The sequence below is a fragment of the Protopterus annectens genome, chromosome 3.part1 (genome assembly GCF_019279795.1).
Source record: "Protopterus annectens isolate FY-2018-M chromosome 3.part1, PAN1.0, whole genome shotgun sequence".
NCBI classification, from domain to species: domain Eukaryota; kingdom Metazoa; phylum Chordata; order Ceratodontiformes; family Protopteridae; genus Protopterus; species Protopterus annectens.
The window spans coordinates 656942697-656970576 of NC_056732.1; positions in this window are offsets into that span (position 1 = coordinate 656942697).

Below are 27880 nucleotides of genomic sequence, written 5' to 3' on the forward strand. Positions count from 1 at the left end.
CAACACAATAAGATATACTTCAGTTAGAACAGGTTAAACAACTCTATTAGCTCTGGCTTCTTACAGTAGTTACATCATGACATATAAATTGTTTTGCAATGTCCGATTCCCTCTTGCTGGTAAAAACAGAGTGAATCCTCTGAGTGTGCTTTAAAGACATTGTAGCACTGGATAAGAAGAGAAACATGATGCACTTTATTAATAACATGAACAGGAAAATGAGAAACACTCCTTTATGATCTGTTACATAGGGCAGGTAACTAGTGCTCTGAAGCATAGATTTGACCAGTTGTTATTATACTGTACTATCACAACTGCCAAGAGGAAGAAGATAGCAAGTTGATGCTCTTATTATGTCCTTTTTTCCCTTATTTTCTTTTGTTATTATAGTTACTCTATCAACAGTGTATGCTTCCACATTTAGTTGTTTTCCTCCATGCAGATTTGAAACATTTTTTTAATTTTTAAGCAGTATAGTAACACAACAAACGAAAGCCACTTATTAGAATTATTTCTTCTACATTACTAATATTGCCCTCTTGCACTAGAAGTATTAAGCATTTTGTAAAATTCAGTATGTTTTGCTGTTAAAGCAGACACAGATGCTTACTTATATTTTAATAAAAAGATGAAGGAAGGAAAATCTGACAAGAAAAAGATAATGTAACATGTGATCAACTCCATGACATAATAAGATAGAGTTTTGACTATAATCCATGTGATCTGAGATTGAATTGTCCTGGTTCTGAAAGACTTAATTGTGATGTGTGACATGAGATTGATTGGTCCTGGCTCTGAAATACTTGGACTGGGTTGTGTAACCTGAGATTGATTAGTCCTGGCTCTGAAAAACTTGACTGGGGTATGTGACTTGAGATTAATTTGTCCATGCTCTGAAAGACTAGACTGGGGTGTGTGACCTGAGATTGATTTGTCCTGGCTCTAAAAGACTGGACTGTAGTGTGCGATCTGTGATTGATTCATCCTGGCTGTGAATGATTTGAATGGGGTGTGTGCCATGAGATTGATTAGTTCTGGCTCTGAATGATTTGAATGGGATCACGAGTGTATGACATGAGACTGATTAGTCCTGGCTCCGAAAGACTTGACTGGGGTATGTGACTTCAGATTAATTACTCCAGGCTCTGTAAGACTTGACTGGGGTGTGTGACATGTGATTGATTAGTCCTGGCTCTGAAAGGCATGGCTAGAGTATGTGACCTGAGATTGATTAGTCCTGACTCTGATAGACTCGACTGGGGTATGTGACCTGAAATTAATTAGTCCTGGCTCTGGAAGACCAGACTGGGATGTGTGTGACCTGAAATTGATTAGTCCTGGCTCTGAATGATTTGAATGGGGTGTTTGACCTGAGATTGATCAGTCCTGGCTCTGAAAGACTAGACTGGGGTGTGTGACCTGAGATTGATTAGTCCTGGCTCTAAAATACTGGACTGTAGTGTGTGACCTGAGATTGATTAATCCTGGCTGTGAATAATTTGAATGGGGTGTGTGACATGAGATTAATTAGTTCTGGCTCTGAATGATTTGAATGGGGTCACGGGTGTATGATCTAAGATTGATTAGTCCTGGCTCTGAATGATTTGAATGGGGTGTGTGAGCTGATATTGATAAGTCCTGGCTCTGAAGACTGTACTGGAGTGTTAGACAATGAAGAGGCTGCATTTGTTCACTTTTCCAATGGTGGGAGTAGAGAAATCCACACGCAAGAATACATGGTCTGTTACATAGTGTGAGTGGACCCTGGTAAACCTATGGAGAAATATTTTCAAGTGGGGAGCATAATCATCTGCAAAATTATAGTAAGTAATAGTCTTTTACTATTCTGATCCCATTTCTTACTCAATGGTCTCTATGTCGACATATCCAAAGAATAAGTGTAGCACCAAGAAGAAAAGCCTCAACACCACCTCTAATGATGGCAAAATTCCCAACACTTAAATCTTGTTCCAAAGAGAAAGACTAGTTCATAAGGATTTCACTTCAATGGAAAGGAGCCGATAAATGGACTGTCTATGGGGAAGGCCTAATGGTCAAGTGTGGGTCCATTCATCCATCCATTCATCCAATGACCCACAACACTGTTTACTCATTTTTGCTTGGGTGTGTAAAAAAAAAAAAGGTAATTTTTAAGTACAGTTATGATAAATTAGGTGGTTAAACAAGACAGAAGATGCACTTAGAGAAAAATGTCATTCTTTAATGTCATCCTGCTGAATGAATTATTACATTATTACATTACTGTTCTATTAAAATATTAATAAAATGGCACTCACAACAGTCATACTAAGGAGGATAACAAATGCGCAAAAGAGATGTGGCAATTAAAATTATGGAATTTTTGCCTATCTAGTACTGTAATGGAATTATGAGTCTCCAGAAGTCTGATCCTAGAATGAATCTCATACAGTAAGCTTAGAAGTAAGCATTATATAGCACCAGTCAAACAAGAAGGACTTAACTCAGTTGTTATTTCCTGGCATAATTACTAGGGCAGTTTTTGAAGGTAGAACAGACAGGTAGCCTTATAGAAGTAATTTGTAGATTTATTGAGTATGTATATCATGTTCAGTACATCAAAGTAAACCTGACTTTCATCTTGTATCTAATGTAGCAGAGAGAGACTTGGAAATCTTAAAAAAAAAAAAAAAAAAAAAAAACAAAGTCCTACATAGTGAGACTAAGTTTCTGCTGAATACGACACTGTGCATTATTTTTTCACATCACTTTGCAGATAAAACAATAACAGGGTAACATGAGTTTTGAGTCAGATGAGTCAAGAGGTGTTTATATACTGTGTCTGAGTGGTAGCCTTTCCCGCCAGGTTTTCTAAATGCTCTGTTGACAGAACTATATCTTTTACAAACATAATAACTCATTTCTGTTGCTTCCCTTTTGTATGTATGGCAGTGAGAGTGATCAAAGGTATATACTTACAACAAATATGTTCTATTCAGGTATGTTTAAAACTGAGTACTGTATAAATAAACAATAAAGGTATTAGTTACGGCACTGAAAGATGAAAGTATATTCCCAGGAGTGTACTGCCGGTGAGTCATCTAGGTGTGGTGAAAATGTTTTATTGGCTAATATGACACACCTGTAAACTGTATGACTTGAAAAATAATATGACTTTGCAATGTCTTGTTATAATATTCTCATGTGTATAAAAATGATATGTAAATCACCTGTAAGCCATCCTGTCAGCTGTGTGCATGTTTAATTCAACTACATAAACACTGAACAGAATTGTCTTTCAAACAATTCTCACAGCTGGTTTTCTTGAAAGTTCTTTTTTCATATGTGTTTGAGAGGAAGCCGCGGTGGTGCAGTGGTAGTGTTGTTGCCTCACAGCAAGAGGTTCTCCCGTTTGATTCTCAGCTGGAGCGCCTTCTGTGTTGAGTCTGCATATCCTTCTCATGGTCGAGTGGCATTTGAAAGATATGTGTAGAATAGGTGTGCCTTTGCTGAAGGTTGGGCGTTGAGCTTGCACCTCGGCACCTGTAAAAATCTACTGCCAATCATTAGTGGACCGGAGTTCTGCTGTGGTGACCCCTAACTGGGAAAAGCTGAAAGAAAAACCATGACAACATAAAAAATGCCTGAGAAGTATAACTGAACCCCCTATATACACATAAGTAGCAGCTGCAGAAATAAATCAGGATTCAGAGCTTGTTCCAGTAGCCAGATGCGCAGGAGTCTAGATGAAGTATGCATGCATGCATCAGAAATGCCTTTATATACATTTCTATTCTATGTCAGAATGAAGTGTCATTTGAAAAAAGATTAGAAACTGCTCACAGTTAAGAGTTCAAGTTCATATCAGTTATTGGTTGTAAAAGAATATGAAATTCACATCTTCTGAATACCAAACTATTAAGCAGGCATTTTCCTCAGCTTTCTTTATCAGATTAGTATATGTACTGGGAAGAGAGAAACCTTCACCCCTGAGGAAAGACAGTAAAGGCAAAGTAATGTCAGTACATTTTACATTGTCAGTATTTAACCAAATGTGAATGGTGTCATGGGCTGTAGCACAGACACTAGCTGTTGCCTTTCAGGGAAAGTCTTGTGTAAACCAACCAGTTTAGGAATTGACTGTAGTGCACAGTATCTTTTAGACAGGAAACCACAGAACACAGACTGCACACTCCATCAGGGCTAGCCATTTGGTGTTGTAAAAAAAGTTTCTATGTGATTTTTTTTAGATTGACTAATGTTACCGAAACTCTGCAGCTAAGCTAGGTTAGTGGCACTGAATAAAGAGGGGTGATGACAGTTGATGTCGCACCCCAACCCCAACCCCATGTAGTACAATGGGAACATGGGGATGATAATGGTACATATCAGATTTTGAAGGCTCTCCAGGATGCTCTGCTTTGAAACATATGCAGAATTTGCCAGATGGTCTTGTATGAGTCACTGCAGCCGCTGACAAGTGTGAAGAGAATCAGGGGTTTTAGAATATGCAGGTACAGCACTAGTGCTTTGATTTAATGGCAGTTACATGTAAGGGTATTGGTAGAATACACAACTAAGGGAAAGGTGCTTAATGCTGCTCTGAAACTACACGATAATTAAAATTAACAGAAATTGCTGTCTACAAATATAGTTAGTATGGAAAGGGAGGCCAATACTAATAAGGTAAGAACAATTTACCTAATTGTTCCATTTCAAAATAAATTTTTATGTTTATTCAGAATCTTTATTCTACGTTGATTTATTTCCTAGTCTAACATGTGAAATCAGCATTCCAGAACAGCAGTGCACAATTTAAATTCTTCAAATATCTAATTTCTGTGACTCAGAGTCAAAAATGCAAAACACCCCTTAGTGAAAGTTCTGATACTTTGGAAAAAAATTATGATTCATACCAGAAAACAGCCAACTCCATACAAGCATTGCCTGGGGTGGGGGTGGGGGATACTTTCTATCCTGAGCCCTCGCTGAAGTAAGGTGCAGTGGCCTGACCACTCCAAATTATGTAGCTTAACTATAGGGTGCAGTACCTCACAGTATGGGGAATAGTTTGAAATACAGTTACCTCTGAAGTAGTACATATTCACCTCCTTCATACTTATAGTTACTCTTTTTCAAATATATGTACCTACTAGCATTTAAATTACATCAATGAGTGAATGCAGAAAAAAAATCACATTACTTCTATGCATTAAAATAAATTTAGCATGCAAACAAGCTGAACTCGTTTTCCACAGAATGATAAAAGGGCTATTAGGTATATGTCTCTTCCTGGATTTGAAGTTCTAACTAACAGTGACCACACAACAGTATATTCATAATGGCTGTGAAGAATAAGGCAGAAGGGGTAGAAGGTTCTGGATTTCTTATCTTCTGCTATTTGACAATAACAGAAAAATGGAAATCATAACCATGGATATGTAAACATTGCAAGAGACCAAATGAGTGGGGGAAAACTATAAAAAGGATGGAGGGAGAAAGGATTACAAATCTTTGGCAAGTTGAAAAGAAAGGTAAAATGAAAATGCTCTCCTTCAGTATGTACTACTTCTAATAACTAAATTAAACATCTATGCTGGTGACTGTATTCCCCCTACTTCCCTAAAATCTGAAACTCCATTCCACTTGTTGTTAAACAAATACCTCTGATGAAATTTTTCAAGGTGTTATACTTAACCCGCCCACTGCATTCTAAGCTATGCTCTCTTTCACCTTATTGAAGGACATTATACTGAAATATATCCACAGCCTATGTCTCTATAACCCTTTCTGCCTCACCACTTACTTTCCTCTTGCCTTACCTCTTCCTACCATTCTCATCACATCTGCCCATTTTTCATTACACCCTACAAAGCTCCTTCAACATTTCCTTGCTAACTTACTTTTTTTTCCTCACTTCTTTCATCCCTTCTCATGTCACATCTCTCATGTGCCTTCCTCAACTCAGCCACATACCACATGGTAGCATCTTACTGAAACTCTTCAATGTTATTCAAGCTTCCTCTCCCTCAGCCTATCTACTATCTGTCTACTTTAACCTCTCCCACACCTTGCTCACCTTATCTCAACATCCACTCTACCTGTGTACTTTCTGAGCTAACAACTCTACCACTTTCCCTAGTGCTGCCTGTCTTCTCATCTTGCTACTTCAGCACAATGCTCTATAACTATCACATCCACCTATGCAATAGATTCATACTTTCACAGGCAAATATTACTCTATCAGTTTACAGACTTTTGCAAGCCTAGCAGATAACTAGAGGCAGAGTCAAACCCTGTACCTTCTATCTGTGAGGTAAAGACCTTAATCATTATGCCAAACCCTCCCTCCTAAAAGGCAACATAGAGAATGAAAGCAAACAAGAATGAGAGTGGGATACAAACCCATGTATGCAGAGCACTATGTATTAGGAGTCCATTGCCTTAAACTTAAATCGTACTTTTTAAAAACATGGTCTCACAAAAGACTTTGTATTTTCTTTCCTTCTACTTTTACTCATGACCCACAACCATTTTTATCTATTAATATATACTGTTACCTTTTCTACAACTCTGTTTATGTTGCTGTGTGTTCTGCGTGTATTCATTCATTCGTTCTTCTAAACCACTTATCATTGTAATTTTCTTGTCTGCTTTTTGTATCTTTTGTACATGCGTTATAGTTGAAGCTTTCTTTCTTTCCTTCCTTCTAGAAAGGAACTCTGCTGAAAAGGGACAACTCATGCCCAGGTAGGCAATCCCAGTAACAACTGATAATTAATAACTAACTAAATAAATTAATACATGAACACATTCTTATTGAAGGTTGCCATTAGTGAAAAGGGGAAAAACGTTTTACTGACTGGAATAACAAGGATATGCAGTCTAGAAATTCAACAACTTGAGAAAAAAGGGGAATATAAGAAAGACTAAGACATTAAGACAGAGGCAAAGACCTTTTTTGATATTTAGAAAAATAAAAAAGGTTGGAGGAAGGAGACTAGTGAACCAAATTTTGGAAAGTAAGAAAATATAATTAGTCTAAGGAATAGGAGAACCTTCTAAAACTACTTTGCAATAGCATTTACAAAAAAAGCAGAAGGGGAAAAAAAGAGCAAAGAAGTTAGGACTGGGACAGAAAAAGGGATAAATAAGTGGGAAAATAAGGAAGGAAGAAAAGGATATGACAGATCAAAAGGTGAACAACTTATAAATAACAAGTGAGATCTCACCAAGAATCATAGAAAGGATGGTTGATGTTTTGGTAAGATCTCCAAAGGATCTATTCAATTTGAACCTATTATAGGGAGTGGCCCTAGGGGACAAGAGACAAGCAGTAGTGGTTTCCATTTACATGGCCAGACCAAGTAATAGTCAATGAAGCTGAAAAGTAGGGAACCTCACTTTGGCTGTAGGAAAACAATAGATGCAGGACAGAAATCAGAACATTCAAGATTCCTGGAGCTGACCTTGCCTCTCACAGATTCACTAAAGATAGATCCTATCAAGTTAACCTTATCCAGCTCTGTGACTATATCATTGGAGACATGCATAGATGTATGCCTGTGGATGGGATCTATCCAACTAGGATTCTTTAAACTATTCTTAAAAATATCAGTGGGGTTGGAGTGGGGAATTCTGGAGGTATTCTGGTGCCCAGTGCCATCCCCTGATCTTCTGCCCCCCCCTCAACCTTTCAGGAGCATAAAAAAATCCTTTTAAATTGTAGCAAGCAGCTGCTATATAACAACACACAAAGCATTAAAGTACTTCAATTCCAGTGTCCTGGGATAGGATATACTTAAAAAAAACTTCTTGCATTTTAAACTGTCTCAAGTTGCAACATTCCACACATGGAGTGCTAAAGCACTTCAGTTCTAGAGTTCTGGGACAGGACCTACTAGAAAAAAAATCTTCTTGCATTTTAAACTGTATCAAATGCTTGTTCCTTGTAGCAAGCAGCTGCTACAGACCACACAAGCAGTGTTAAATCCTAGGACAAGACTTATGGGTGGATTCATTCATTTAAAACTGTAATAACTGCTTGCTACATTTGTAGCAAGCAGTTGCTGCAGTTTGTGCCACACATAGAGCACTAAAAGTACTGCAGTTTGATAGCAAAGGCAATGCCATCATTAATAAATGCCAGTAATGCACTGAAGGTTGATCAAAACTGTATCTGACAATTGCACCTCAACACTTTCAGACTGGGACAGTTGTAACCTTTGCACCACCCCAACTATGCTACTGGGGAATACATCTTATGGGTGCATACAGACATTGTTATATAAAAATGAACAGAAAGTAATAGATCTGGAGTGGTTAAATAAGTTCTTGCAATATGTTCGTTCATAACTCCAAGCTGTACAAAGAATACCGTATCAATCTCTTTGAAAATGACACCAATGTATGAGGAGTGAAGATAGATACACTCAGTATGACATACAATCTAATGAGTCTGGAAATAATATCAAAAAAGCTGCTGTTTCCTGTACTTCCTTCAAGTTTCATGCCATTGGAGGAGAAGGTCTAGAAAATCTCAAACAAAACAGGGGTTGGGTTTTATGGTATGGAAAACCTAACCTATTAGGAATAAAGTGAAGTGGAAACAGCAAGAAAAAATATTTGCTGTGATATATTTCTAGGGGATATTGAATACAAGAATATGATTTGACAATGCCCCTTTTTTAGACCTTGGTTAGGCTACAGATGAAATACTGTGTGCACCTTCGGAAACATTACAACAGAATGGCATTTACAATTGTAAAGGTGTTACAGAACAGGATAACTAGGATTGTATGAGAAACAGAGAATATGACATATGAGGGCAGGTTAAGGAGATTCAGTCTGTTTCACTGAAATGTGATGACATAACACTAGTAAGGAAAGATAGGTGGATAGTAGAGACGTGGTCAGTCAACCACTGGATATAGTTTAATCTTAAAGTACTTTTTCACAGAGAGGGTAGTTGGTAAGTAGAATCAGTTGCAGTAATGGGCAATAGATGCTGAAACAGTTAACAGTTTAAGTTTTCTTGGGATTCTTGGTGAAAAGAGATGGAGCTGTTGCTTTTAGGTAAGCTACAACAACTATGAAGTCTAAAGAAAAACACAGATGTTCTTCATCTCACATTGCTGCAGTCCTTACACTTGGGTAGTCCGCTGTCCTCGGTCGGCCCGAATATCAAAGTATTAGGCTGACGTCGGTCAAGGCGCTTAAGACTGACATCAGGACGTCAGGGTACAAATGCGCATGACCCACGTCATATCCTCAGTCTTTTTTGCCGCATGGTCCGATGCAGAAGCAGCGTTGCAAGTGCCGTTCGGCGTTCTGAAATTTTTCGAATTCGGAGTTTCAGACCGAGTCAAAGTTGGCTAAGTACCCCGTTGGGGAATATTTTAGTTTTTTCTTGCCTCAGTGGTTTACCGGATGTCAGAAAAAGTGAATAACTGTATTTCTTGTGGGAAACAGATACCGCATAGAGATTATCATACTTTGTGTATTCCTTGTTTGGGGCCTGAGCACGACGTTGTTGGGTGTCGCTTTTGTGCTAGGTTCAATAAGCGCACTATTAAGCGAAGGTTAGATTGTACCAGGTTGGTTTTTGGGAAGCGGTGCAATTATAATATGCCGTCGGATGCTCCGACGCCCGCTTCTTCGAAGAAGCGCAAAGACAAAGCAGCTAAACCCAGGCAAGAAGAGTCATCCATACCGGACGCCGGTTCTTTAGAGGTGTCAGTGGAACCGGTGGTTCCGCCGGAGGTTTCTCTGGAGTCCCAGGGGGAGACTTTGTTATTGCAGGATGTGGCCTCTCAGGAGGCAGGTCAGGCTGAAGGGGCTTCTCAGGTTACTGTACTCCCCTCCCTTCCTAGGGTGGTTAGGCCCTCTCCTTCTGTTTCTAAGGCTTCTCCCAGAGGCAGGCCAGGGTTAGCTTCTGTTGGTGTCACTCCTAGTTCATCAGGATCTGTGCCCAAGAAGCACATGCTTAAAATGGCAGAAGATTTAATTACTTTGATTAGAGGTTCTTTGCCCCCTCCTGATAAGAGGCCTAGGGTGGAACCAGAATTGGGGAGTTTTGAGCAGGCTTCGGATGTTTCAGAGTCTTCGGCTGAAGACTTGCAGGAGTATTCTCCTTATTCTGATTCTGATGTGGATGATTCTACTCCTTCTGCTTCTCCTCCAGAGGATTTTTCTTTTTCAGAGACTCTTCATTCCATGAGGGAACATTTTAAGTGGGAAGGTCAGGACTTCTCTGATTCCAGGAAACGGCTTAGGAAATTTTTGCTTTTACCCCAGCATAGGCCTTTGGCTATACCTCCTGTTCTGGATGTTGTGGAAGATGTGTTTGCAGAGGCTTCACTTAATCCTGATTCTTTGCCTCCTGCTCCTGTTAAACCGGATAGGTATTACAGGGTGCCTGAAGCTCATAAATATCTTTATAAGAGTCCTAGGGTGGACCCAGAAACTGTTAGTCAGGGACCTAAGGGTGTCAAGGCCTCTGTTGTAAAAAATCCGGTTCCTCCAGATAAAGAGGCCAGGGCTTTGGATAGATGGGGAAAGAAAGTCTATACTTCTTCCACCTTAGCTATGAGGGCTTTGAATTGCCAGTTTCACATGTTGAAATATCAAAACTATCTACTTTCTCAATTGAAGTCTAAGGTAGATGCTCTGGCGGAAGGTATTGAGTGTAAAGAATTACAGGATTTGGTACATGTTTCTGAACAGGTGGGCAAGCATTCCTTACAATGTGGTTTTGATGCTGTACAGGCCTCATCTAGGGTGGCTGCCACTGGGTCAGTTCTTCGCAGGCATGCCTGGCTGAGGGATCAGAATTTATCTGACCATGTTAAGACAAGGATTTTAGATGCTCCTTTACAGTCTGATGTGTTGTTTGGTTCACCTGTGGAGGCAGTCTTAAAGAAAATGGAAGACAAGGCTAAGTCTATGCAGACTGTTAAAGATTTTTTGCAAGTTCAGCCTCCGAAGTTTAGTAGGAATTGGCCTGCTAAGGGGTGGACGTACCCTTCTTATGATTCACAGTCTAGGGGTAGATCTAGGCGTGGTAGGGGCAGAGCTCAGGGCTCTTTCAGGCCTAGAACAGGGAGTTCACCTGCACAGTCTTCGTGTGAGGGCAGGGGCCAGTCCTTTCGTAAACAGGCACAATGACCTACCTTTTCAGCTGCCAGAGCCTTCTCGTCTGGCAGCACCTTTGGGAGGAAGGTTGGCACTCTTCAAGGAAAATTGGAGTTTAATTACCCAAGACAGATGGGTATTGGATATCATACACCAAGGCTACAAGTTTTATTTCCAAACCTTGCCTCCTTTCAAAGGCATGCCAGACGTTCCTCCTCAGCAAAGAATAGAGGCTCACAAACAAATTTCTCTGCTGCTTCAAATAGGGGCCATACAGCCGGTCCCTCTGCCAGAAGTGGGCCTAGGATTTTATTCTCGCCTGTTCCTAGTACCAAAGAAGGGGAACATGTGGAGACCAATTTTGGATTTATCTATCCTCAACACTTATCTGGACATTCCCAAGTTCAAAATGTTGACGTTACAACAGCTTTTACCTCTGCTGGGCAAAGATCACTGGATGGTGACTCTGGATCTCAAGGAGGCTTACCTTCATGTTCCTATCAGGCTAAGTTGCAGGAAGTATCTGCGTTTTCGGGCTGGGACTTCTCATTATCAGTTCTCTGCATTGCCCTTTGGCTTATCTACTGTGCCCAGAGTGTTCACGAAAGTTCTGGCTCCAGTGATAGCTTTCTTCAGGCTAAAAGGAATACAGATCTATCCTTATTTGGACGATTGCCTGATTCTGGCTCAAGGAAGGGACGAACTTCTTCATCATTTGCAATATGTGATAGCAGTGCTAAGATGCCTGGGGTATTCTGTGAACGAAATAAAGTCCAGTCTAGTACCCTCTCAGGACATGTGCTTTCTGGGTGTGAGACTGAATACAGCATCCCAGATGGCCTTTTTGACCCCGGACAAACAAAAGAATCTTTCCCTTTACTTTCATCAATTGTCTCATCTGTCCAGGCTGACTGCAAGGACAGTCCTTCAAGCCTTGGGGTTCATGGCATCTTGTATTCTGGTGCTTCCCAATGCCAAACTGCATATGAGGAAGCTACAATGGTATCTCAAAAATGTATGGACACAGCACTGCCAGGATATGGACACTGTCATTCAGATAATACCTTGCATTCAAAAGGAATTTTTGTGGTGGGCTCAGGAATGTCACCTAAACAAGGGACTCTCTGTGACCCGGCCAGAGGCGAGTCAGATTCTAACGACAGATGCCTCGGACAAAGCTTGGGGAACTCATCTAAATGGAAAGTGGATACAAGACACGTGGCCTGCCAGACTACAACATCTACATATCAACTTGAAGGAGATGTTAGCAGTCCAATTTGCATTAATAGCTTTCAAGGATTTACTTCTTCCAGAGCAGGTGTTGATTCTAACAGACAACACAACTGTCATGTGGTACATCAACAAGCAAGGGGGAACACATTCTTATCCTCTATGCAGGCAAGCAATGATTTTGTGGGAGACTGCTCTCAGTTTACAGCTAAATCTTCAGGCAAGGTTTCTGCCGGGAGCACAGAACTCCTTAGCAGATGTGTTGAGCAGGCGAATTATGGATCCCCACGAGTGGAAATTGGATCCTCATGTATTTCAGAAATTGACAGTGTCATGGGGAACTCCAGACATAGATCTGTTCGCTTCTCCACTAAACTACCAGCTGCCAAAGTTTTGCACAAAAAGGTTTCATCCCACAGCCTGGAAAGTGGATGCTCTTTCTTTCAATTGGAGCAATCTTCATGTGTATGCCTTTCCACCTCTGCCTCTCCTCCCAAAGGTACTCCTAAAGGTCAGACAGGACAAGCCAAAGATGATTTTAATAGCTCCAGATTGGCCTCGACAGCACTGGTACCCATTACTGAGAAGTCTGGTACGGGAGCCTCCATGGCCTTTGCCTTCGATTCCACACCTGCTGTCTCAGGAGAACAGTCATTTACTCAATGTCAAACTTCACTCTCTTCACCCAAAAGCCTGGCATATTCTGTTTTGAACCCTGGAGGGTCTCACCTTCCACAGCAAGTTTTGAATGTTATTTTGGAGGCCAGAAGGCCTAGTACAAGGAAAGTGTATGCAGATAAATGGAAGAGATTTTTATTTTGGAGTACAGAAAAGGAATTTGATGTTTCTGAGCCTAATTTAAGTGTGGCTCTTCAATATCTTACTGAGTTACTGGACAAAGGTTTGTCCTTTTCTTCTATTAAGGTTCATGCTGCAGCACTTTCTGCTCACTATGACTGTGACCCACCATTGTTTTCTCATCCTTTGTTTAAGCAATTCCTTAGAGGGGCAAAGAATATAAGACCCCCACGTAGAGCTCCTACTCCTGCTTGGGATCTCAATTTTGTGTTGGAGAAACTCACTCTACAACCTTTTGAGCCTGCAGCTACTGCCGAGTTGAAATATTTATCATGGAAGACTGCTTTTTTGTTGGCCATTACCTCTGCAAGAAGGGTTTCTGAATTACAGGCCCTTATGGTGGTTGAGCCTTTCTTAATTTTCCATAAGGATAGGGTATCTTTGTACTAATCCTTCCTTTATGCCTAAAGTGGTTTCTAGTGTGGCTTTAAACCAAACTATTCATTTGCCTACTTTTATGCAAACCCCAAAATAAAGGGAAAAAATTTTGCACACTTTGGATGTTCACAGGCAGTTGCGATATTATTTGAGCAGAACTAAAGGGTTCAGGCAGTCTCAGCAGTTATTTGTTTCATTTGCTTTGGGTTCTCAGGGCAAGCCTGTGTCAAAACAAACTATTTCTAAGTGGATTGGGTTTTGTATTGCTTTCTGTTATTCCCATCATGGTAAGGAGATTCCAGCTGGGATTAGGCCTCATTCCACTAGGGCTACTGCCACTTCTACAGCTTTTTTAAGGGGGGTGGCGACTAAAGATATTTTGGAGGCAGCTACTTGGAGTTCAGTGCATACTTTCTCTAAGCATTATCACCTTCCACTTTACTCTAAATCTAGGGCTGGTTTTGCCACTGCAATTTTACAGGGCATTTTGGCAGCTCCTACTGCTCTATAGTTTTGCCATCCTCCCTTACCTCTGCTTTGGGATTCTACCCAAGTGTAAGGACTGCAGCAATGTGAGATGAAGAACATAGTACAGTTTTGTACCTACCATAAATGTAGATGTTCAAGATCCACATTGCTGCAGTCCAATTTACCCTCCCTCCTTCCCCTCTGTAGTTAGAGGTGGTTGTGTGGGTTGGGTTGTAAATATTGTGTATATTGTATATATTGTACATATAATTAGTGCAAGGGTGGTTGGTTGGTTTTTGCTGTCTTTTGGTTTTGACCTTTCTTTTTAGGGTCTTCTGACATCTGGGGCAAGAAAAGACTGAGGATATGACATCGGTCATGCGCATTTGTACCCTGACGTCCTGATGTCAGTCTTAAGCGCCTTGACCGACGTCAGCCTAATACTTTGATATTCGGGCTGACCGAGGACAGCGGACTACCCAAGTGTAAGGACTGCAGCAATGTGGATCTTCGAACATCTACATTTATGGTAGGTACAAAACTGTACTTTTTTCCTGCAGCCTACTTTATTTTGTGTTAGGCTATGCCATCAGCTGATAAATAAAAACAATGTAACTCAAAATACAATTAAGAATTCTCCAAACTAATAATTGAGCATTAGCATGCCTGAGGTTTTTAAATTCAAGGAATATGTCTGTGTACAGTTAATTTCACATGGCTATTTTAGTTTCTGGATAATATCTTGAACTTTTGAGAATAAGCTCACAAGGATCCACACACAATGAACTTTCATGGACTATCAACAACACAACTAGATTTCTCTGTATCCAGACTAATGGAATGCAGTTATTTGTTGTTAAATGTGAATGCATAAAATGTGAAACCATGGAGTCATGGAAATCCTGTCTAGGAAATGTCTGCACATCTGCAGCCCTGTATAGCAGCATGCACATCTGCAGCCCTGTATAGCTGCATGCACATCTGCAGCCCTGTATAGCAGCATGCACATCTGCAGCCCTGTATAGCAGTTTAGATTAGAGAATTAAGAGCAAGAGCAGCTAATGAGCTTCATCCTGTAGTTCTGGGTCTCCTTTTACCTATGGATTTGAGCAAGTTATAGTCAGTGCTCCCTGGTCAGCAATCAAAAGAGACACAAAATATATGCCTATCTATCTACGTAAATGCATATACACATAAAGCAGTGCTTTGTTTCACACATATTTATCTTGGCAAACCAGTATGCATATAGTACAGGAGACATTTTGACACATGCCATAAGTGTCCAGTGAGACACAGTTATATGCATCCTGCACTTTCAGTGCTACGCACAGTACACAGGCCTTATAAATAATTAGAAACAAATATGAAACTGCCAAGTGCAAGACAAAAATATAAGGACTTCAAGAGGCATTAGAGATACAGGATGGATCTGGAAAGAATTAATGCGGCTGAGCTGGGATGAATGGTGTCTCACACACACACTCTGACTACAAAGGTTTCACATCCTACATGTGGGTTGAACCACTGCTGTTTATATATCTGGCATATCTGGGAAATAATTTGGTATTGCTACCTCCATAGTCATACCAAATTTAAAAGGGAGTATGACACTAAATGTTATGCAGCAAAAATATCTTGCTGTAACACTGAACCTATTAATGAACTTCATTTTACACACAGATGATAGTACCACCAGGATATTGTCATAACTCAAACAATGTTATTGTTTTTCACAGCTTCTCCTATCACTAGCAATAATAGCCAAAAATGTCCAAATACCCAAGAATAAATACACCCTTCTCCTTATTGACTTTCATTCAACAAAAATAACCAAAAATTTAAAGTCACTGAAAACAGAATGCTTTGATTTGCTCTGCTTGCAGATACAAATCGCCAAAACTACACCTTATATGAAAAAAACTTGCTGACAATGTATAACTAACTGAGCTGCTTTCCTCCTTAATTCTCTGATTTACGTTTTACATCCTGAATACTGCTCAGTGCTTGGGCGATTACTCCGAACAGTCAGGAAAATATACATACATATTCTTAGATCAAGATTCAAACTAGCAATATTTTTTTGCACTTGTAAAATAAATCAGACTGCACCTGCTTTGATGACACTGGCTGATTTGCAATTTTTAATGGCAGATGTGTAGGAATGTTTCTCCTTGAATATTTTGTAAATAGATTTTGAAATGTGTTGCTATGTGTAGGAATGTTTCCACTTGTGTATCTTGCAAATATATTTTGAAATGTGTTTTGATGTTCAATCTGCTTCAGAAATTGCATGATTAATTAATATAAATTGAGTTTACTAAAGTCTTTTATCCAGATCATGACTGAAAAAGGTCAATAGATTAGGCCTACCTAGCCTGGTTAACAAATTAAAATAAAATATCACTGTGAGGCTAAATGGCCACAAAGCTATTCAGGCCCCAGATTTGTGGCATTGAAGTGCGAACATGGCTTTCATTTGATAGCATGAATTGTCTTTCATTGCCAAGACTGTAGAATTGACAGGCCTCTTAATCATAGCAAGAGAAGCAATCTGGATGGCAAAGTGCTCAGTACTCGGTCATCATCTCATAAGCATTGTCATTTGACTTACTTGATGCTGTCCTCACCTTCATACTGCAATAGATGTCCAGGCATTTCAACTCCCAGGTCCTTCATAATTTACATTGGTAGCATTCATCTTCCTCAGCCATGTTTTTCAAAGGAGCTTCACAAGGATTTGGTATCTACGCAATCTTTTTCTCAGTCTCTGTAAACAATCTCCCATCTGATCTACCTAACCTTTTCATCATCGTGTGTGCTAATGCATGGTGACACAAAATCTGGAAGTCATCAAATAATCCTCTAATCTGAATGACTGGTTTACAATCAACAGCCTAATTGTCTGCTCAAAAAACAAAAAAAAACAAAACAAATGACTTTGATACAGAGTATAGATGAACTTTTTTTTCCTAGACTTGTCCATTTGCAACAAAAACTCCTAAACTCTTGAGTCAGTCAAGCACTTCCGATATCTAGATAGTTGGCTTAATCAAAACCCAAGCTTTACACAAAATAATGTTAAATTCATCTCACTCATCTTCTAGGAAAAAGATCTCACACTTCCTTTCTCAAGACAGATAAAAAACAGGAAAAGGAGTTTTGTTTCCCCAGCTAAAATATGTCTTACCTGTCATTGTTACATGATCAATCTTATCCATCATTGTTACATGATCACTCTTACCCATCATTATTACATGATCAGTCTTACTCGTCATTGTTACATGATCAAACAGACCATGGCATAATTTCAAACCATCTCCAATAACATCTGTCGATTTATTTCACAACCCCCCCCCCCAAAAAGGAACAACACTGCTCTGTACTTGCAAACCTTAAATGTTTCCCAATGGAACAAAGATGCAAACTACTTGTTTGCACAATAGTCGACAAATGTTTACAACAATTCTTCCTTCCATCACTGGCTGCTCAACTCACAACCAGAAAATCCACCTGCTATCTTAAATTCATTCTGAACTTGGTCTATCTTTACAGTCCAACAACAGGCTACATTCCACTGAACATAAATTCTCAGTACTCGACTCCCCACTAATGGGAAAACCTGCCAGATTTCCTGAAAGAAGTCTCTTTGTATCCACTACTCTGACCTAAATTTAGAAAAACAAAATTCTCTTCAAAAAAAGGCAGATGCCATTGCTTTTCCAACCACAGAATTACATGAGCTAATAATGTAACCTCCTCATTCTTGAAATGTATGTATACATTCGTCCCACTTTGTATTTTAATATTTTGTGACTCTCAAGCTGAATCAGAAAATGGTCTATCTCAGTTAACAAACTGAAATAAATAATTAATGCATATTCACCAGAAATGTCACACCATTGTACAGAATTCCACACAGCAGCAGGACTGAAAATAATTTTACACTAGTGATCTAAAACATTTGCACATCATGTCACTGTCAGGAATCTAGTAAATTAACTTCAAGGGCTATGAGTCCTTGATCTGTAAGGTGGTATATACTGCATATGTCATCATCAACCATATCTGTATATGAAATCAATGAGATGTGTCATGCTACAAACACATGGAAGAGGCTCTTTCTTCATCAAGTATTCATCAAGGAAGTATCCAAGATGGACATCTGGTGCATGATAATATATAAATTGCAAGCATCCACATTGTTTTATTATATGGGCACCTAGTAAAATACTTTTGTCACCTGTGATAGGATACACAAGCATAAAGACATTACTTAGAGAACTGCATGTACACATCAAAATTGTGCAATGCAATGGAAGCCAAATCCACAACTGGTTGTGAACATCAGGTGTTGCATTACAAACTTGAATTCATATCATAGCAATGAAAGGTAAGTTTCAGAATGTGTGCCACAGCGCAAATCATAGGCTGTACCAGATTAGACAGCATATGTTTTTGGTGAAATGATTTCTGTTTTCATTTACTGTGTTCTGTCTGACTAGCCTGTAAACACAACACAATTGTATCTTCTCTGTATTCTGATAAAAGACCAGTAAAAGTTGTCACAAAAAAGACACAGGGGATCTTGGAGAGTATTAAGATGATAAATTGAGAAATTAAGTACCAAAATTCATGAACAATGATCAATAGTGCAGCTCTGTAAAAGGCAATATTTCTTTATTTTATTTATTTGACATTTGTTAACTGGAATAGTCCATCTGAGCAAGAAACCCTTTTTCAGTGGAGGCCCAGTTAGAAAAGCTCCACAGTACAAGTTAGCAAGAAAATGTACAAAATTGAAGATGAATAGCATTAATGTCCTTTGCTTGCTATGCAAAACACAAAAAATTATCATTAGGTCTCCAATCATGTCTAAGGTGTTATGTGTTTGAGACATGGAGCTCAAAAATTTCATTCTGAGAGCTCTACTTTTTCCTGCTCCCCAACTGTATCTTGACATCCATGTTGAGAACACATTACAACTTCAGTTATTATCAGTGAGACCTGGTTATAATTCTTTTGTAGTGCATGGACCGCAGTGATCCCCCCCCCCCCCCATATTCAGAAAATACAAATTAGTTTAATGCTACTACAGCACAAGACCCAATTTTAACAAGTGTTAAGCACCCCCTGCTTAACTTGTTAAGGTCAGGTCTCACATTAGGCAGTCAGATATGCCTGTATTGACCAGCTAAGACAGCAGAAGAATAAAAAACAGATTTGTTTCTGGTTGCTGTCTGTACAGGTAACATGTCCCTGGCTTCCTGTTATAAACTTAGAAAGTAGTTAAAATAACAGGATGTATGTTTGCCTGCAATTTCTGAATAATACAAAGTCTGAAACTCCAAGTGTATGTTATTATTTAGTGACTTCAATACTCAGAGATTACTCCAAAAATTAAAGAATTTATGAGGAACAGATGAAACATATGAGACAAAAATGAAGACATTCTACAAAAATCTAGACAGTTGAGATGTGTAAACAAAAGATACTGTCTTACAGTGTCTTTCTGACAGCATTCATTGAGTGCTTTATGGTTTTGAAAGCTGGAAAAAAAATTTTACATTTTTTTTTTTTGTGTAAGTAGTAGTACATGGAGCAGGTAAAGCTCTATGCACTACAAATAATTATGATTGGGTCACTGATTATAACCTTTAATTATGTGTTCTCGATTCCAAAATTCATCTCTCGAGCTTTGAGGTGAGTTTCTTGGCATCCATGTCTCAAACACATAATAGGTAGATTTTGATTGGGGACCCAGAAATAATCCTCTTTGTTGTGTACGGAGCTGTATTCTGTTCCATGTACTATTCATTAACAGAAAAAGCAGTGTTACAGTTTTAAAAGCTGCATTATGCTTAGCTCTACCACACAGAGAGTGTGCAGAGGTGAAGTCCATAAATTATTTATAGTGTTTTGGCCAAACTACCACCTAGATACACTAATTTACTAATATTAAGATCAAAAACCATATCCCCCATCCATCTGTTAAAGGAATATTTAAACAGATCAGCACTGACCAATCCTATAATCATTTTATCAAATTAATTATTGCATACAGTGTGTGTGTCTTTCGGCTTATCCCGGTTAGGGGTCGCCACAGCGGAACTCCAGTCCGCTAATGTTTGGTAGTGGATTTTTACATGCTGAGTTACCAGCCCTGATGCACAACCTTCAATGAAGGCACGCCCATTCACGCATGCCTCCACACAGAAGACGCTCTAGCTGAGAATCGAACGGGACAACGTCTTGCTGTGAGACGACAACGCTACCGCAGCACCACTACCAATTATTGCATACAGTATTTTTGGAAATCTCTTAGTAGAATTTCATGTCATGTCTATGAGTAAGATTGTTACTTCATTTTTCATATTTAATAAAATTTGTAATGCCAGGCATTTAAATACTTTATAAGTCATAATTACTTCCTTCAGAGGTATCTATAATAAAGTGCACAAATTTAAATGTTTACATATATTTATAACTTTAATTTTTAATTAGTATTATTTTTTAAGAATTTTCTTTGGACTCTTTCAAAACAATGCAAGGTTCCTAATTGTATATGTACAAAATATACTATTATACTCAACTGTGGGTCTAATGCATGACATATAAATAACTTAAACATTTTCAATCTTTAATAGACAAATTCTTCAATGTTAATCCTATTTGTTTCTTTGCTTTATTGTAAACAATTTTTGAATGTGTGCTAACGGACAATTAACAATTAATCATAATTCCTAGATCTTTGCATTTTGTTACCTCTTTTAATAGCTGTGAAAATAAGTTCAGATTTTCCATTATTATATGATTTATCAAATACATAAATTAGCTTTTTTCCAAATAAACTAATCACATTACTTTGAGCCAATGCATCAGTTTGTTTCATATACTTATTCAGGTTTTCAGTCTCTGTCTCCTTCTGCATTACAAATTCAATGTTGCAAACATCTGCATTTGTAGAAAGTTAAAACTTCTTATTCTTGAGTATGGTTGCAATACTAAGTTAAAAAGTACTGGTCCCAGTACAGTACCTTATCATGCTCCATGCTTAATCAGCATGCATTCTGACTGTATCCTTGAATAATAACACGTCTGACTTCTTTCATTTAACCAGGACATTAAACATCTCACAGGGACATTCCTCGGTGTGTCTTCAAGGAATGAACAACTTTCAAGACAATTAGACAGATTTCTCTGCCTCTCTTTTTTAAATAAAAGTGTGACAGAGTTAATTGTCTAACAGTTTTTAAAGCTGGGTTAGCTTCTCACCACTGACATTTTAAAAGTCCTTAGATGAACCTGTCTTTTTTTCACTTTCAAAGTGTAACCATGGCACTCCATGGACTAGAACAACATGGTAATTTTCCATAAGTAATCTGGAACAGAGACACAAATAAAAATGGTGAGGCTGTGAGCACAGAAGAACCTGTGCCTCTATCAGGACATATATAATACAAAGAACATTGTATGACAGTGCCATCAAATACAAACAGATTGTATGGACTGCTACACTGTGCAATCTGATGCAGACAGAACAAGTATACTATTATCATATACAGATCTGAATAAAATGCTCATGCAGATAGGTACAACAATATTCTATGCATAACAGAACCTTGTAATGCATATGAATCATAGTGTGTAATGATAGGTATTATGCTATCCATGTCATGGATCATGCAGGAAAACATAACCAGTAGAGCTGCAGTGACATATCAGTGTTTCCCTGATGTATTTCTACTATTATCCCATTATGGACAGCCATTCACTTATATCCTTCTTCAGTATCTGCCACAGCCAGTTTGCTAAAGCTTTGTCAGCTTTGTCCATCTCAGGGATGTGCATGCCATGTATGAACATGGCATGTTATAGCATATCCAGCTCCTGTGTGTGGAACTTCTTCAGCTGTTTTCATCCCTTCATCTCTATACCAGGACAAGTACACATTTGGATCACACTTGTGAAACAGTGTGTGCATGCAAGACTGTCCTTACCAGCAAACACTTGCCTCTAAACTGTTCTCAACATCCACGAGATAGCCATTGCCTGTATGCTACTACAGGGTTACTGTTCTTATATTGTTGTACAGCTTGAAAGCAATGCACATGTGAGGTATCCTTGCTGGCCTTCACAACTGTGCCAATAGCCCTGTTGTACAGCTTGAAAGCAATGCACATGTGAGGTATCCTTGCTGGCCTTCACAACTGTGCCAATAGCCCAGTCTGTGTTTGGTGCATTGATGTGTCAGTGTTCACCTTTGGGATGTCATTTTCTCTGTGTCTGTGTGATGGATAGCAAACTGGCTCACTGACAGGACACATATTGTCCTGATAGGTGAATCCACTATTGATAAGAAACCTATTACTAGCAGTGTCCCACAGGGCTCAGTGTTGGAACCCCTCCTTTTTGGTATATACTTCTGTGAAGTGAAGGCCAATGTTGGGGGCCACTGGGTCAATAAACTCATTAATGACTCAAGCTAGCAGCAATCATTGAATTCCCAAATGATGCTGGTACTCTATAAATGGCCTAAAATGACAAATGACTGCTGTCAAATCCAAAGTCTGAGACTAAATGCTAAAACATGCATGGTCATACTTTTTGGTAAATCAGATACCGTGCAAGTTCTAATATTGCTAGTACACCCCTAGATGTAGACCCAGTGATGAACACAGATAAAGAGTAGCCTAAACTTTGACCACCAGGTAGCTATGATAGTGAGGAAATCCTTCTGTGTGGCTCAACTTATAAGTAAAGGCATGGCATTAAGATCAAATGAAGTTACAGTGCCATTGTACTTGGCCCTCATCAGGTGCATAATAAAGTACAATGCTCCATTCTGTATGTACCTAACCAGAGTGGCCTAAGAGGTTTCTCACTAAAAAATGCAAAGTATAAGACATATCTTACGTAGATGACCAAAAGTCCTATCCTTTTACTCTGTCTTAAATTGTTTATTGAGAGGGGACTTATGCTTGACCTACAAGGCATTCTCTGATTCAGCCTTGATGAAAATGTTACATATTCGGAAGAAATTTTATAAAAGGGTTAAGGACTCCATGGACCTGAACCTTATTTGTGACTCTAACAGAACTTGCTGGAGAGATCGATTCATATCCCAAAGGCTACCTCTTCTATGGAATAAACTTCACGCCGTTGCTGTGAGGGAAAGGTTAGTTTGCTTTTTATTTGTTGTATTACTTTATTGCCTTTTTCTATTTTGAATACTGTGATTTCATTTACCTTGTGTTTTATTTGTATTCTGCTTTTAACTGCATATTTAAACTTGAAAAGAGACCACAGCTCTGTCTTTTGTGAGTCAGGCACAAATTAGTAAAGTCAATAGAACAGGTCAGTTAAGGTTAATCATCTGTGAACTGAGGGGGTGGAGCTAGGAACTAAACCTTCTATTTAAGAGGTAAAATAAAACATTTCAGAGCTTTACCAGAAAGGCTCACCCAGACTCTGGTAGACTTCGCTGTGAAGGAAAAGTTAGTTTGCATTTTATTCATTGCATTACTTTATTGCCTTTTTCTATTTTGAATACTGTGATGTTTTATTTACCTTGTATTTTACTTGTATTCTGTTTTTAACTGCATATTAAAACTTGAAAAGAGACCACAGCTCTGTCTCTTGTGAGTCAGGCAGAAATTGTTCTCCACCCTCCCACCTGGTCATTGTAGTGTTCTTAAACACCACTGTCTTTCTAGTTGTCTTCCACTTATGTTAATTTGACCATATATCTCATTTCTTCTCTATTTTTACTGGCTTGTGTGAGTAAGCACAAAATTATCATTTTGTGAAATCACTCCCCTTCAACTATTTAAATTTATTGGCCATCCTATTGTATTCCCTAGTACCAGAATACGGAAGTGATCACCCCCTTTAAATCTATCTTGCTGTTTTAAAAATAGTGACTTTCCACTAAAACATAACTTTTTAAACAGGTAAAACTTAAGTTACCTACTTTCACATCTAACTCCTCTAGTGCACACTGCAGTGTTTAGGATGAACCATTTTTTTTCATCTTACCTTTAATCATCCCTGTGACTAGCACTTGCTTTAAAACCTGCTGGAAAGCACTAGGAAGTCTTAAACTGATACAAGCACTCAACTCTTCTTGTTAATAAGGAGAAATTAATCATAGGCACTAAACTGCCTATAATTGCAAAGTACCTTGCTAAGGTAAGGGAAAACAGATCTTGTACTTTACAAAATAAATAGCACCAAACCAGGCATGTCCAAGGATCAGCTTCTGGTGATTTCTCCTGTTCACCTGGTGACTCTGAGCATAAATGTACAGAGACAACCCCCTCCTCCCTCCTCCTACCACCCAACACTACAACCTGCGAGAGATTCACTTACATAGCCAAGCTGGAAGCAAAGCTCTCTCCACCCAAGATTGTGCTAGACAGTCAAGAGCAGAAGGTTAACACCCGCAATACACCTCAAGCAACACATAGCCCTTCTAAACACACACCACCAACACCCACACATAGCAACACTAAACCCACATATGTGGAGGCCCATAACAGTAACCTGTTCAAGTAACAAGGACCTCTGAAGCTGAAACACAAACACCAGTCACAACCAAAGTGTCACAGAGTTCACAACACCAGTGTGCCACCCAACAACAGCCCCTAAAGAAAGACAATGTACCCAGCACTTTAGTCATAGGTGACTCTATAGTCAGGCACACTGATGTCCCACTCACCAGGCTGAACAAGGAGAAAATTACAGTCAGCTGCCTGTCGGGTGCCAGGATCTGCCACATAACACATGCACTCAAGTCACTCCACAACAAGTACAAATATGACTGTCATTGTCCATGTTGGAGTGAATGACTTAAGGCATACCTCCCTGGGCTACATGAAAAGAGACATGGAAGAGCTCTTGGATCATGTGGCCCAGGCAGGTATGAGTCTAGACCTGAGTAGCATCCTGCCTTCACCCAGAATGATACCACAGTATAAGGACAAAATGATTGACTTCAACAATTGGCTAAGTTTCTGTTGTCATTCAAAGGGGATTCAGTATCTGTCTGCTTGGGATGACATGATACATGATCGATAGACCACGATGGTTTGCCAGAGATGGTCTGCTCTTGTCACCCCTGGGATTCAGCTTACTGGCTAAGGCTCTTGCCACCCCTATAGTGCCTTTTTTAGGCAAAGTTCAAAGGACAAAACCACCACCGTAACAGGTGCAAGCATACAAAATCAGAAGGTAATGCTACTCAATGCTAGAAGTCTAAACCTCAAAATGCACTCTCTCGAGGCACTCCTAAAAATGGAGAACATTGATATCTGTGCAATAACTGAGACCTGGTTCAAGGCTCCAGAGAGCACCGCTTCAATACCAGGCTACAACTCTTACCATACTTTTCGGCCACCAAACCAGGACCAAAACACTAAAGGTGGAGGAGCGTCCATATTCACCAAGGATATTCACACCACCAGGCTAGTCGCCCAACACAATGCATCTGAAATTCTCCAGGTGCAGCTAATACTAGGTAAGACTGCAATCCAAATTGTAGCTTGCTACAGATCCCCCACCATGCCCCAAGATTCTCACTACACCTTTCTAAACATACTGGAAAATATTAAGATACCACCAAACACCCTAATACTGGATGATTTCAATTACCCTGCCATTAACTGGGAAAACTACTCATGTACCAACACCTTTGCCCAACGGTTCTTGGAATTCATAAATTCCAATGCCATAGATCAACTAATCCTTAGTCCCACCAGGGGCTCCAATATCCTAGACCTGGTCATTACCAACATGGGAAATCAATGCTCCACACCAATGGTCACCCCCCTCATTGGCCAGGTCTGACTATAAGCTAATCACCCTTGACATCCACATCCCACCCCCACCCCCCAGTAAGGAAACCTCTGTAAAAAACTTCTCCAAAGCCACATCATGCTACTTAAATCAGAAGTGACAAACTTCATGACACCCATGCAGACAGGAACTGAAAGTTCAACTGCTGAATCCTACACTAAGGCACTTTTCGCGCACATCCACTCGTGCATGAATCTCCAAAAACAGGAAGCCAATCTAGTGGTCCCTTGCCATAAATAAACATTACAACAAAAGGAAGAAACTGTTGCAGAAAAGAGGAAAATCCCAGGATGCAGAAAACTCCCTTACCAGCCTCAGTAAGAAGATGAAATCCCTCATAAAATCCGCCAAAGCTAGTTACGAAAATAAAATTGCCAAAGATTCCAAAGACAACCACAAGGTATTCTACAGCTATGTCAAGAATCTAAATGGCAATGCTCAGATCTGCTCTGAGCTACAAAAGAATGGCATTAAATATACTGATCCCAAAGATATAGCCAATATCCTGGCAGATCGATTCAGTGGAAACTTCATCCCCATCTCACCCCCTAAAGGGCCCATCTCAATACTGAAAGATTGCCAAATTCCGGTAATAACGGCCACACAGGTAAAAAATGCAGTCTCCAAAGCTAAGAATACAGCATCCATGGGACCAGATGACATCCCAGGCTGTGTACTACATGAACTACAAAATGAACTGGCACCTCACCTAAGTGTCACGTTTAATCATAGCCTCACTTCAGGCTTTATGGCCACTGAGTGGTGCACAGCTACAGTTATCCCAGTCCACAAGGGGAATCCACCTTGGATCCCAGGAACTACCGCCCCATTAGTCTGACAAGCCTGATCTTCAAGGCCATAAAACATATTATCATGGAACTTATAAACAAAGACATTAGCAACCTTCAAACACTGGACCCCACGCAGTTTAGGTTTGTGAAGGGCCGATCTTGTCTCCTGAACCTGATTGACTTCTTTGAATCAGTCTCAAGAGCCGTGGACAAGGGTAAGGGGGTTCACACAGCCTATCTGGACCTTGCCAAAGCCTTCAACACCATCCCCCACTCTGGAATTATAGATAAACTTACTAAGCTGGGCATTAATCCCTATGTCACTCGATGGGTTGCCAACTGGCTTCCTGACAGAACCCGCAATGTAAAAGTAGCTGACTCCAAATCCAGCTCCAGACAAGTGACAAGTGGAGTTACTCAGGGTTCAGTTCTGGGACAGCTCTTGTTTAGCATCTAATTCTCTGAAGTACAGGCCAACACTAAGGGACTCTGGCTAACAAAGTTCACAGATGACTGCAAACCGGGAACCATTATTGAATCCCCAAATGATGTGGATATTCTACAAAAGGACCTTGCAGAAACAGATGCTTGGTGCCAGAGCCATGGGCTCAAGCTCAATGCCAAGAAATGTATAGTTATCCCCTTTGGGAAAAAACATGTACCCATGAATTACCACATAGGTGGCATTACATTAAACACCGAAAGCATGATAAGAGACTTAGGGACACAGATGGACAGTGGTCTCACCTTCGGTAATCACATCACCACAACAGTCAGGAAATCCTTCTATGTGGCACATCTCATCACGAAGGGCTTTTCATCCAGAAAAAAGTAGACCATTGTCCCACTGTACTCATCCCTCATTAGACCCATTATAGAATACAACACCCCATTTGTTATGTACCTCTCAAGATATCTACTACAACTGGAAAGGCCACAGAAATACCACACTAAAAGAATCACAGGCCTAAAGCAGATGCCCTATGCTGACTGTCTAAAAAACCTCCACCTATACTCTGTCACATATCATCTATTTAGAGAAGATCTCTGCTTAACATACAAGGCCGTGTCAAACCCAGAGCTGTTGAACATGCTACACTTAAAGAAATCCCCATCTCTCAGAGTCACATGCTCCAGGGATCTAAACCTTGTCATCACAATGAACAAAACACGCTGAAGGGGTAGGTTCC